This window comes from Lithobates pipiens, unplaced genomic scaffold (assembly GCF_037356315.1).
Source record: "Lithobates pipiens isolate NorthernLeopardFrog02 unplaced genomic scaffold, aLitPip1_a1.2 Scaffold_35, whole genome shotgun sequence".
Taxonomy (NCBI): domain Eukaryota; kingdom Metazoa; phylum Chordata; class Amphibia; order Anura; family Ranidae; genus Lithobates; species Lithobates pipiens.
The window spans coordinates 18,131,748-18,146,388 of record NW_027507811.1 but is presented as its reverse complement, the minus strand read 5'-3'; positions in this window follow the sequence as shown (position 1 = coordinate 18,146,388).

Here is a 14,641-nt window from a genome sequence, read left to right as displayed (position 1 = left end):
TCTTCTTCAGAGCCTAGCAGTGGTAACTCCTGACTCCTTCCATATATATATATATATATATATATATATATATATATATATATATATATATATATATATTGTGTGTGTGTGCATTAATAGGAGGCATCCCAAGAGAGCCCAAGGACCCCACCCACTACAAGGGTGGTCCAGACACTTGGTTCCCACTATGTAATGCAGACAGTATTGGAATCATTAGTAATCACTATAGACATAGCAGACAGATATTTCATAGTCAAACACATGCATAGATGGAGTATAGTGTCCTAGGGGTCCATACCTTAGCATAGTGAAGTGCTGATTGCCGTCTATCCATGTCGCTGATATGTATTGTTCATGCTGTATAGGCAGGGCTTGAGTGCTGCGGGAACGCATGGGAACGGCGTTCCCGTACTATTTCCACAGCGGGAACGCCGTTCCCATTAGCTGTCTGAGCAGGGCCGGCTGAGGCTATGCAGCGCGTAGTCCGCGCCGCTCCTCAGCCGCCGAGTGACTGGTTGCTAGGCAGAGGCCGCTCCGCATCTAGCAACTGGTCACATGACTTCGGCGTCGGCACGCACTGGCACGAGCCCGTCAGTGTGACACACGCTGCGCGCCGGACTGTCCTCCCGCTCCCCTCTACCCAGTGCCTCCTGGGGAAACAGCCGCTGCAGTGAACTTTGAGTTTACTTCTTCTCCCCCCAGAACAGAAGGGAAGAAGAGAATACCAGGAGGTCAGTCACTAGTAGTGTCATGTGTAAGTAAGTTGCATTCTGCAATACCCTGCCAAATTGCCAATACTCATCCATACTCTGCAATACCCTGTCAATACTCATCAATACTCTGCAATACCCTGCCAATACTCATCAATACTCTGCAATACCCCGCCAATACTCTGCAATACATACCCTGCCAATACTCTGCAGTACCCTATCAATACTCTGCACTACCCTATCAATACTCTGCAATACCCCGCCAATACTCTGCAATACCCCGCCAATACTCTGCAATACCCGCCAATACTCTGCAATACCCGTCAATACTCTGCAATACATACCCTGCCAATACTCTGCAGTACCCTATCAATACTCTGCAATACCCTGCCAATACTCTGCAATACCCTATCAATACTCTGCAATACCCTGCCAATACTCTGCAATACCCTATCAATACTCTGCAATACCCTATCAGTATCAATACTCTGCAATACTCTGCAATACCCTATCAATACTCTGCACTACCCTATCAATACTCTGCACTACCCCGCCAATACTCTGCAATACCCCGCCAATACTCTGCAATACATACCCTGCCAATACTCTGCAATACCCTGCCAATACTCTGCAGTACCCTATCAATACTCTGCAATACTCTGTCAATACTCTGCAATACCCTGCCAATACTCTGCAATACCCTGCCAATACTCTGCAATACCCTGCCAATACTCTGCAATACCCTGCCAATACATACCCTGCCAATACTCTGCAATACCCTGCCAATACTCTGCAACACCCTGCCAATACTCTGCAATACCCTATCAATACTCTGCAATACTGTGCCAATACTCTGCAATACCCCGCCAATACTCTGCAATACATACCCTGCCAATACTCTGCAGTACCCTATCAATACTCTGCACTACCCTATCAATACTCTGCAATACCCCGCCAATACTCTGCAATACCCCGCCAATACTCTGCAATACCCGTCAATACTCTGCAATACATACCCTGCCAATACTCTGCAGTACCCTATCAATACTCTGCAATACCCTGCCAATACTCTGCAATACCCTATCAATACTCTGCAATACCCTGCCAATACTCTGCAATACCCTATCAATACTCTGCAATACCCTATCAGTATCAATACTCTGCAATACCCTGCCAATACTCTGCAATACCCTATCAATACTCTGCACTACCCTATCAATACTCTGCACTACCCCGCCAATACTCTGCAATACCCCGCCAATACTCTGCAATACCCTGCCAATACTCTGCAATACATACCCTGCCAATACTCTGCAATACCCTGCCAATACTCTGCAGTACCCTATCAATACTCTGCAATACTCTGTCAATACTCTGCAATACCCTGCCAATACTCTGCAATACCCTGCCAATACATACCCTGCCAATACTCTGCAATACCCTGCCAATACTCTTCAATATCCTGCCAATACTCTGCAATACATACCCTGCCAATACTCTGCAACACCCTGCCAATACTCTGCAATACCCTATCAATACTCTGCAATACTGTGCCAATACTCTGCAATACCCTGCCAATACTCTGCCAATACATACCCTGCCAATACTCTGCAATACCCTGTCAATACTCTTCAATACCCTGCCAATACTCTTCAATACCCTGCCAATACTCTGCAATACCCCATCAATACTCTGCAATACTGTGCCAATACTCTGCAATATCCTGCCAATACTCTGCCAATACACACCCTGCAATACCCTAGCAATACTCTGCAATACCCTGCCAATACTCTGCCAATAAATACCCTGCCAATACTCTGCAATACCCTGTCAATACTCTGCCAATACTCTGCAATACATACCCTGCCAATACTCTGCAATACCCTGCCAATACTCTGCCAATACACACCCTGCAATACCCTATCAATACTCTGCAATACCCTGCCAATACTCTGCCAATAAATACCCTGCCAATACTCTGCAATACCCTGTCAATACTCTGCCAATACTCTGCAATACTCTGCAATACATACCCTGCCAATACTCTGCAACACCCTGCCAATACTCTGCCAAAAAATACCCTGCCAATACTCTGCAATACCCTGCCAATACTCTGCCAATAAATACCCTGCCAATACTCTGCAATGCCCTGTCAATACTCCGCAATACTCTGCCAATACTCTGCCAATACATACCCTGCCAATACTCTGCAATACCCTGCCAATACTCTTCAATACTCTGCCAATACTCTGCCAATACTCTGCCAATACTCTTCAATACTCTGCCAATACTCTGCAATACCCTGCCAATACTCTGCAATACCCTGCCAATACTCTGCAATACCCCATCAATACTCTGCAATACTGTGCCAATACTCTGCAATACCCTGCCAATACATACCCTGCCAATACATACCCTGCCAATACTCTACAATACTCTGCCAATACTCTACAATACATACCCTGCCAATACTCTGCAATAACCTGCCAATACTCTGCAATAACCTATCAATACTCTGCAATACTGTGCCAATACTCTGCAATACCCTGCCAATACTCTGCAATACCCTATCAATGCTCTGCAATACCCTGCCAATACATACCCTGCCAATACTCTGCAATACCCTGCCAATACTCTGCAATACCCTGCCAATACTCATCAATACTCTGCAATACCCCGCCAATACTCTGCAATACCTCGCCAATACTCTGCAATACATACCCTGCCAATACTCTGCAGTACCCTATCAATACTCTGCACTACCCTATCAATACTCTGCAATACCCCGCCAATACTCTGCAATACCCGCCAATACTCTGCAATACCCGTCAATACTCTGCAATACATACCCTGCCAATACTCTGCAGTACCCTATCAATACTCTGCAATACCCTGCCAATACTCTGCAATACCCTATCAATACTCTGCAATACCCTGCCAATACTCTGCAATACCCTATCAATACTCTGCAATACCCTATCAGTATCAATACTCTGCAATACCCTGCCAATACTCTGCAATACCCTATCAATACTCTGCACTACCCTATCAATACTCTGCACTACCCCGCCAATACTCTGCAATACCCCGCCAATACTCTGCAATACATACCCTGCCAATACTCTGCAATACCCTGCCAATACTCTGCAGTACCCTATCAATACTCTGCAATACTCTGTCAATACTCTGCAATACCCTGCCAATACTCTGCAATACCCTGCCAATACATACCCTGCCAATACTCTGCAATACCCTGCCAATACATACCCTGCCAATACTCTGCAATACCCTGCCAATACTCTTCAATATCCTGCCAATACTCTGCAATACATACCCTGCCAATACTCTGCAACACCCTGCCAATACTCTGCAACACCCTGCCAATACTCTGCAATACCCTATCAATACTCTGCAATACTGTGCCAATACTCTGCAATACCCCGCCAATACTCTGCAATACCCCGCCAATACTCTGCAATACATACCCTGCCAATACTCTGCAGTACCCTATCAATACTCTGCACTACCCTATCAATACTCTGCAATACCCCGCCAATACTCTGCAATACCCCGCCAATACTCTGCAATACCCGCCAATACTCTGAAATACCAGTCAATACTCTGCAATACATACCCTGCCAATACTCTGCAGTACCCTATCAATACTCTGCAATACCCTGCCAATACTCTGCAATACCCTATCAATACTCTGCAATACCCTGCCAATACTCTGCAATACCCTGCCAATACTCTGCAATACCCTATCAATACTCTGCAATACCCTATCAGTATCAATACTCTGCAATACCCTGCCAATACTCTGCAATACCCTATCAATACTCTGCACTACCCTATCAATACTCTGCACTACCCCGCCAATACTCTGCAATACCCCGCCAATACTCTGCAATACCCCGCCAATACTCTGCAATACATACCCTGCCAATACTCTGCAGTACCCTATCAATACTCTGCAATACTCTGTCAATACTCTGCAATACCCTGCCAATACTCTGCAATACCCTGCCAATACATACCCTGCCAATACTCTGCAATACCCTGCCAATACTCTTCAATATCCTGCCAATACTCTGCAATACATACCCTGCCAATACTCTGCAACACCCTGCCAATACTCTGCAATACCCTATCAATACTCTGCAATACTGTGCCAATACTCTGCAATACTCTGCAATACCCTGCCAATACTCTGCCAATAAATACCCTGCCAATACTCTGCAATACCCTGTCAATACTCTTCAATACTCTGCCAATACTCTGCCAATACTCTTCAATACCCTGCCAATACTCTGCAATACCCCATCAATACTCTGCAATACTGTGCCAATACTCTGCAATATCCTGCCAATACTCTGCCAATACACACCCTGCAATACCCTAGCAATACTCTGCAATACCCTGCCAATACTCTGCCAATAAATACCCTGCCAATACTCTGCAATACTCTGCCAATACTCTGCCAATACTCTGCAATACATACCCTGCCAATACTCTGCAATACCCTGCCAATACTCTGCCAATACACACCCTGCCAATACTCTGCAATACCCTGTCAATACTCTGCCAATACTCTGCAATACTCTGCAATACATACCCTGCCAATACTCTGCAACACCCTGCCAATACTCTGCAATACCCTATCAATACTCTGCAATACTGTGCCAATACTCTGCAATACTCTGCAATACCCTGCCAATACTCTGCCAATAAATACCCTGCCAATACTCTGCAATACCCTGTCAATACTCTTCAATACTCTGCCAATACTCTGCCAATACTCTTCAATACCCTGCCAATACTCTGCAATACCCCATCAATACTCTGCAATACTGTGCCAATACTCTGCAATATCCTGCCAATACTCTGCCAATACACACCCTGCAATACCCTAGCAATACTCTGCAATACCCTGCCAATACTCTGCCAATAAATACCCTGCCAATACTCTGCAATACTCTGCCAATACTCTGCCAATACTCTGCAATACATACCCTGCCAATACTCTGCAATACCCTGCCAATACTCTGCCAATAAATACCCTGCCAATACTCTGCAATACCCTGTCAATACTCTGCCAATACTCTGCAATACTCTGCAATACATACCCTGCCAATACTCTGCAACACCCTGCCAATACTCTGCCAAAAAATACCCTGCCAATACTCTGCAATACCCTGCCAATACTCTGCCAATAAATACCCTGCCAATACTCTGCAATGCCCTGTCAATACTCCGCAATACTCTGCCAATACATACCCTGCCAATACTCTGCAATACCCTGCCAATACTCTTCAATACTCTGCCAATACTCTGCCAATACTCTTCAATACTCTGCCAATACTCTTCAATACTCTGCCAATACTCTTCAATACCCTGCCAATACTCTGCAATACCCTGCCAATACTCTGCAATACCCCATCAATACTCTGCAATACTGTGCCAATACTCTGCAATACCCTGCCAATACATACCCTGCCAATACATACCCTGCCAATACTCTACAATACTCTGCCAATACTCTACAATACATACCCTGCCAATACTCTGCAATAACCTGCCAATACTCTGCAATAACCTATCAATACTCTGCAATACTGTGCCAATACTCTGCAATACCCTGCCAATACTCTGCAATACCCTATCAATGCTCTGCAATACCCTGCCAATACATACCCTGCCAATACTCTGCAATACCCTGCCAATACTCTGCAATACCCGTCAATACTCTGCAATACATACCCTGCCAATACTCTGCAGTACCCTATCAATACTCTGCAATACCCTGCCAATACTCTGCAATACCCTATCAATACTCTGCAATACCCTGCCAATACTCTGCAATACCCTATCAATACTCTGCAATACCCTATCAGTATCAATACTCTGCAATACCCTGCCAATACTCTGCAATACCCTATCAATACTCTGCACTACCCTATCAATACTCTGCACTACCCCGCCAATACTCTGCAATACCCCGCCAATACTCTGCAATACCCCGCCAATACTCTGCAATACATACCCTGCCAATACTCTGCAATACCCTGCCAATACTCTGCAGTACCCTATCAATACTCTGCAATACTCTGTCAATACTCTGCAATACCCTGCCAATACTCTGCAATACCCTGCCAATACATACCCTGCCAATACTCTGCAATACCCTGCCAATACTCTTCAATATCCTGCCAATACTCTGCAATACATACCCTGCCAATACTCTGCAACACCCTGCCAATACTCTGCAATACCCTATCAATACTCTGCAATACTGTGCCAATACTCTGCAATACTCTGCAATACCCCGTCAATACTCTGCAATACCCCGCCAATACTCTGCAATACATACCCTGCCAATACTCTGCAGTACCCTATCAATACTCTGCACTACCCTATCAATACTCTGCAATACCCCGCCAATACTCTGCAATACCCCGCCAATACTCTGCAATACCCGCCAATACTCTGAAATACCAGTCAATACTCTGCAATACATACCCTGCCAATACTCTGCAGTACCCTATCAATACTCTGCAATACCCTGCCAATACTCTGCAATACCCTATCAATACTCTGCAATACCCTGCCAATACTCTGCAATACCCTATCAATACTCTGCAATACCCTATCAGTATCAATACTCTGCAATACCCTGCCAATACTCTGCAATACCCTATCAATACTCTGCACTACCCTATCAATACTCTGCACTACCCCGCCAATACTCTGCAATACCCCGCCAATACTCTGCAATACCCCGCCAATACTCTGCAATACATACCCTGCCAATACTCTGCAGTACCCTATCAATACTCTGCAATACTCTGTCAATACTCTGCAATACCCTGCCAATACTCTGCAATACCCTGCCAATACATACCCTGCCAATACTCTGCAATACCCTGCCAATACTCTTCAATATCCTGCCAATACTCTGCAATACATACCCTGCCAATACTCTGCAACACCCTGCCAATACTCTGCAATACCCTATCAATACTCTGCAATACTGTGCCAATACTCTGCAATACTCTGCAATACCCTGCCAATACTCTGCCAATAAATACCCTGCCAATACTCTGCAATACCCTGTCAATACTCTTCAATACTCTGCCAATACTCTGCCAATACTCTTCAATACCCTGCCAATACTCTGCAATACCCTGCCAATACTCTGCAATACCCCATCAATACTCTGCAATACTGTGCCAATACTCTGCAATATCCTGCCAATACTCTGCCAATAAATACCCTGCCAATACTCTGCAATACCCTGTCAATACTCTGCCAATACTCTGCCAATACTCTGCAATACATACCCTGCCAATACTCTGCAATACCCTGCCAATACTCTGCCAATACACACCCTGCAATACCCTAGCAATACTCTGCAATACCCTGCCAATACTCTGCCAATAAATACCCTGCCAATACTCTGCAATACCCTGTCAATACTCTGCCAATACTCTGCAATACATACCCTGCCAATACTCTGCAATACCCTGCCAATACTCTGCCAATACACACCCTGCAATACCCTATCAATACTCTGCAATACCCTGTCAATACTCTGCCAATAAATACCCTGCCAATACTCTGCAATACCCTGTCAATACTCTGCCAATACTCTGCAATACTCTGCAATACATACCCTGCCAATACTCTGCAACACCCTGCCAATACTCTGCAATACCCTGCCAATACTCTGCCAATAAATACCCTGCCAATACTCTGCAATACCCTGCCAATACCCTGCCAATAAATACCCTGCCAATACTCTGCAATACCCTGTCAATACTCTGCAATACTCTGCCAATACTCTGCCAATACATACCCTGCCAATACTCTGCAATACCCTGCCAATACTCTTCAATACTCTGCCAATACTCTTCAATACTCTGCCAATACTCTTCAATACTCTGCCAATACTCTGCCAATACTCTTCAATACCCTGCCAATACTCTGCAATACCCTGCCAATACTCTGCAATACCCCATCAATACTCTGCAATACTGTGCCAATACTCTGCAATACCCTGCCAATACATACCCTGCCAATACATACCCTGCCAATACTCTACAATACTCTGCCAATACTCTACAATACATACCCTGCCAATACTCAGCAATAACCTGCCAATACTCTGCAATAACCTATCAATACTCTGCAATACTGTGCCAATACTCTGCAATACCCTGCCAATACTCTGCAATACCCTATCAATACTCTGCAATACCCTGCCAATACATACCCTGCCAATACTCTGCAATACCCTGCCAATACTCTGAAATACCCTGCCAATACTCTGAAATACCCTATCAATACTCTACAATACATACCCTATCAATACTCTGCAATACCCTGCCAATACTCTGCAATACCCTATCAATACTCTGCAATACCCTGCCAATACATACCCTGCCGATGCTCTGCAATACTCTGCCAATACTCTTCAATACATACCCTGCCAATACTCTGCAATACCCTATCAATACTCTGCAATACCCTGTCAATACTCTTCAATACTCTGCCAATACTTATTCCTGTTTGTGGGATATTTTCTAATGGGCTGTGTAACAGAATTTGGAACAGGGTGTATTTGTGGTAGAAATTCCCTGCGAGGGAAAGATCATCACCCATTGTGTTGATTGTTTTGTTTGACACGTTATTTTGTTTTTGTAAACTGGCACTTTACAATAAATGTTGTACTATATTTTCTGTGAAGTATATATGCATATGAGCGTACCTTTTTTTTTTTTTTGGTGGGGGAATGGATCTTGAGTGGGAGTTCCCACACTTTTTTTCCCAGGACTTGACCCCTGTGTATAGGTCTTTCATGGTGATCAAACTAGTGTCTGGAATGTACGCCATAGTGTTCATGTTCCGGGAGTGTAACTGGAAGTGTGCTCCAAACATCACTTCCTACTCACCTGCCGCGGTATAGGGATGATGTCATTTGCAAAGACTTGTGTCTGCCATCATTATGTAGACCTCCAATAGAGCATGTGACGGGAGTCGCTTTAGGCGGGGGGGCCCTTGGAATCCCTTGGGGAGGTTGGAAAACCCTTTTTTCAGCTCCCCATGCACCTCCTATGTCTAAGTAACCATGTGTCTCTAATAGGGGCACAGGATGATCGAGAACCTCAGTCTGATCTGTACTAATCGGACTCACTGTATAACTACACTGGGATGTTTTGTGTGTGTGTGTGTGTATGTATGTATGTATGTATATATTGTCTCATACTATGGTGTGCTCTGTGTTGGGTCATTTAGGGTGTGGCTGTATTTCATTGTTCTGTCTGCCTTGGGTATTATGGGATGTGTATGTAGATTAGCTGTGAGAGGGGAATGGGGAATTCCTTCAAAAACTCTCCCTGCTGATTCAACAGTCTACTGATGAGAAATTTGAATATCTCTGTGTACCTGTGTTTCAATAAACCGTTCCATTTTGCAGTTTTGTAACTGAGCTAGTCTCACCTGGTTCTTACAATATATGGGCTGTAATATCTGATACCTGATGTTCAGACTGGAGGAGGCTGTATACTGACGGAAACACTCAAGCAGAGTGATCCGTTACAGAGCATAAAGTGGACGTGTACTCTGTTAGTCTTATGTTATTGCAAAACAGGAGTAAAACGTCTGGAAATTAAAGTGGAACAAATAATAAGCGACTTCAGGCGACTTGCATTGACTTCTATACAGAAGTCGTTTTGCAAGTCGCTGCTGAAGTCATGTGCTGGTCGCGTCTGTGAGTCGCGCTGCAAGTCGTGCCGCCCCTGTGTGAGCCGAGCCTAACAGAATTTCCATCTCTCCCTAAAAACAGAGTGAGGAAAGGGTCCCTGAGCCCTATTTGGGTGTACACAGATAAGGTGGTATTAATAGTAAGCTAAATCATTTGATAAGCAGTATACATACATATATAAAAATTTAATAAAGGGCTACCATCAACCTTAATATAGGACATTGATCCAATAAATAATGTAATCCAATAAAGGATGTTATCCTCCAAAAATAAATAAACTAATCATTCATATATATATATATATATATATATATATATATATATATATATATATATATATATATAGTGCCTTGCGAAAGTATTCGGCCCCCTTGAACTTTTGTCACATTTCAGGCTTCAAACATAAAGAGATACAATTTTTATTTTTTGTGAAGAATCACCAACAAGTGGGACACAATTGTAAAGTGGAACAAAATATATTGGATTTTTGAAACTTTTTTTAACTAATAAAAAAATGAAAAGTGGGGCGTGCAAAATTATTCGGCCCCCTTGCGTTAATACTTTGTAGAGCCACCTTTTTGCTGCGATTACAGCTGCAAGTCGCTTGGGGTATGTCTCTATCAGTTTTGCACATCGAGAGACTGAAATTCTTGCCCATTCTTCGTTGCAAAACAGCTCGAGCTCAGTGAGGTTGGATGGAGAGTGTTTGTGAACAGCAGTTTTCAGCTCTTTCCACAGATTCTCGATTGGATTCAGGTCTGGGCTTTGACTTGGCCATTCTAACACCTGGATACGTTTATTTGTGAACCATTCCTTTGTAGATTTTACTGTATGTTTGGGATCATTGTCTTGTTGGAAGATAAATCTCCGTCCCAGTTTCAGGTCTTTTGCAGACTCCAACAGGTTTTCATCCAGAATGGTCCTGTATTTGGCTGCATCCATCTTCCCCTCAATTTTAACCATCTTCCCTGTCCCTGCTGAAGAAAAGCAGGCCCAAACCATGATGCTGCCACCACCATGTTTGACAGTGGGGATGGTGTGTTGAGGGTGATGAGCTGTGTTGCTTTTACGCCAAACATATCGTTTTGCATTGTGGGCAAAAAGTTGGATTTTGGTTTCATCTGACCAGAGCACCTTCTTCAACATGTTTGGTGTGTCTCCCAGGTGGCTTGTGGCAAACTTTAGACGAGACTTTTTATGGATATCTTTGAGAAATGGCTTTCTTCTTGCCACTCTTCCATAAAGGCCAGATTTGTGCAGTGTACGACTGATTGTTGTCCTATGGACAGACTCTCCCACCTCAGCTGTAGTTCTCTGCAGTTCATCCAGAGTGATCATGGGCCTCTTGGCTGCATCTCTGATCAGCCTTCTCCTTGCCTGAGCTGAAAGTTTAGAGGGACGGCCAGGTCTTGGTAGATTTGCAGTGGTCTGATACTCCTTCCATTTCAAAATGATCGCTTGCACAGTACTCCTTGGGATGTTTAAAGCTTGGGAAACCTTTTTGTATCCAAATCCGGCTTTAAACTTCTCCACCAGTATTACGGACCTGCCTGGTGTGTTCCTTGGTCTTCATGATGCTCTCTGCGCTTTCAACAGAACCCTGAGACTATCACAGAGCAGGTGCATTTATACAGAGACTTGATTACACACAGGTGGATTCTATTTATCACCATCAGTCATTTAGGACAACATTGGATCATTCAGAGATCCTCGCTGAACTTCTGGAGTGAGTTTGCTGCACTGAAAGTAAAGGGGCCGAATAATTTTGCACGCACCACTTTTCAGTTTTTTATTTGCTAAAAAAGTTTAAAATATCCAATAGATTTCGTTCCACTTCACAATTGTGTCCCACTTGTTGGTGATTCTTCACAAAAAATTAAACTGTATATCTTTATGTTTTGAAGTCTGAAATGTGGCAAAAGATTGAAAAGTTCAAGGGGGCCGAATACTTTCGCAAGGCACTGTGTGTATATATATATATATATATATATATATATATATATATATATATATATATATATGTGTCCAGTAAACCACACTAGATATAAATTGCTGTTCTTACAAAATGCTTGTAGATTTCTGGAGATACTGGGAAAAAAGTCAAATACCACTAATTTGTAAGACAAAACATAAAAGGACAACGGTACCCCAATGATCAGGTCTGTAGTCTCTGATGATGTTCACATGTGGTGGATTGCTTTCAAACCTTCATTGCTTTCAATCCTTCATAGATCAATATTGCTCAAACAAACAAAAAAAGGACATACCTCATTGCGCAAATAAATAAACTAGAAACGACATGTGGGTAATAAAAGACAGTTGCACTCACACATGATCTGCAATAAGATCACATTTAAGAAGGTCAGTTGCATATATTCAGAGACAATCTCCTCACTTGGTTGTTCCTGCTCACACAGCACTGGGGTTACCTGCTCCTCCGAGATCTGTATCGAACATTCCCCCTAGGTATGTTAAGGAATCGAATGTACATAATGATAATCAGAAAATGTCTATTTGCTTATGTGTATACATGTTCCTATGCTCCTTACTTATTATGTAGTATACAGATTGACTCTCCATTCGGAGTTAAGATGGCGTCTATACCCTACATCCCACGCGTTAGAAGAATGCATTTGAGATAAGAAAACCAGCTTCAACCAAACTTCAAGCATTAAGTTTCTTCATTTCTCTTGTATTGTAACCAATAAGATGTATCTATTAGACTGACATAGCAATGACGTATATTTCTGTATAAAATATTAACACCGCCCACGAATAAATCAGAAGTTAGAAGTAGCCTGAGCTGAACGTGTCTCAGAGAGTGTTTACTTCTAATGTGCATGCACATTTATACTTTATAATTAGAAATAGCAGCAGATAACCTTGAACTAGTTTGTAGTTCTTATCTATTTCAGGTAAATCATTTGTTGTGTTGGGATCAGTTGGCTCTTTCGGTGATTCACTAACCAACCTAGTTCTGACAATCACTGCAGAAATATTTCTCTGTGGGCTATAAGTTGATCCTGGTTGTTTGATAACAATAGGATATCGTCCAAATAAATTCTTAACCCTCTCTCCCTTAGAGGGGCGAGGACAGATATTAACACCTTCGTTAACACTGAGGGGGAGGTGCACAGCCTGAAGGGTAGAGTCTGGAATTGCAGGTGGACACGACCCACTGGAAACCTTAGATACTTTGGAAAAGATGGTAGGACAGGGACATGAAGGTAGGCGTCCTGCAGGTCTATTGATATCAACCAATCTCCTGGTTGTATGACTTGAATGATTGTCTGCAGCGACTCCAACTTGAAACTGTCAAGATGAATTTAACTGTTGAATCTCTTCAAATCTATTACAGGCCTCCAGTCACCTCTTTTCTTCTGTACCAGGAAGAAGTTGGAATAGAAACCTGTAAATTGTTCCAATTTGTTGATAGGACCCATGGGTCCTGGCATCTGTTATAGTCGGGCTCCTACTGGGGGCATCTCCGCCCCTTTGGTGTCAAAAAAACTTTGTCCCCGCCTGGGGAGTGATGAGAGTCTTGTCCCTTCTGGTGCCCAGAAAGGACGACTGAATGCCTCACCACGATCTTTTATTATACTTAAAGACTCTGGAGCTTGATTGTCAAAATCGAGACAAATAATTTCTTGATCTCTGGGCCTTCCTGTCCCAAGGAAGTAAGCTGAATTTTGCCCCGGTTACTTGGGAAATTGCTTTATCAAGCTTTTCGCCGAAGAGGGAATTTTCACCGAAAGGAATCTTGTACCAATTTTATTTTAATGCAAGATCAGCTGTCCATAGGACCCATTTTGCCATGACTGAATGTAGCATTGAGTTAGCTGAACAATGGATGGTGTTAATGGCTGCTTCACCCACAAAATCTGCCACCAACTTAAGCTCCTTCAGAGCTTTGATTATATTGTCCTTAGAGACGTCTTGGCGGAGGGCTGTTTCAATGTTCTCCGTCCATGACCCCAAAAGGATCCATAGGAGAAGAATGCCTGGCTGTACTTCCTGATGTAGGTAGCAGGTTACTGCCCGGTGAAAGGCCCAGAGTGCCGGGGTCTAGGTCTTGTGCCTGAACAGCCTGAGAAGCCAGATAGGCGGGAATAATGGTCGCCAGTTCTGAAAAAGAATCTTTGAATGAATGAAATACTTGTATAGCGCA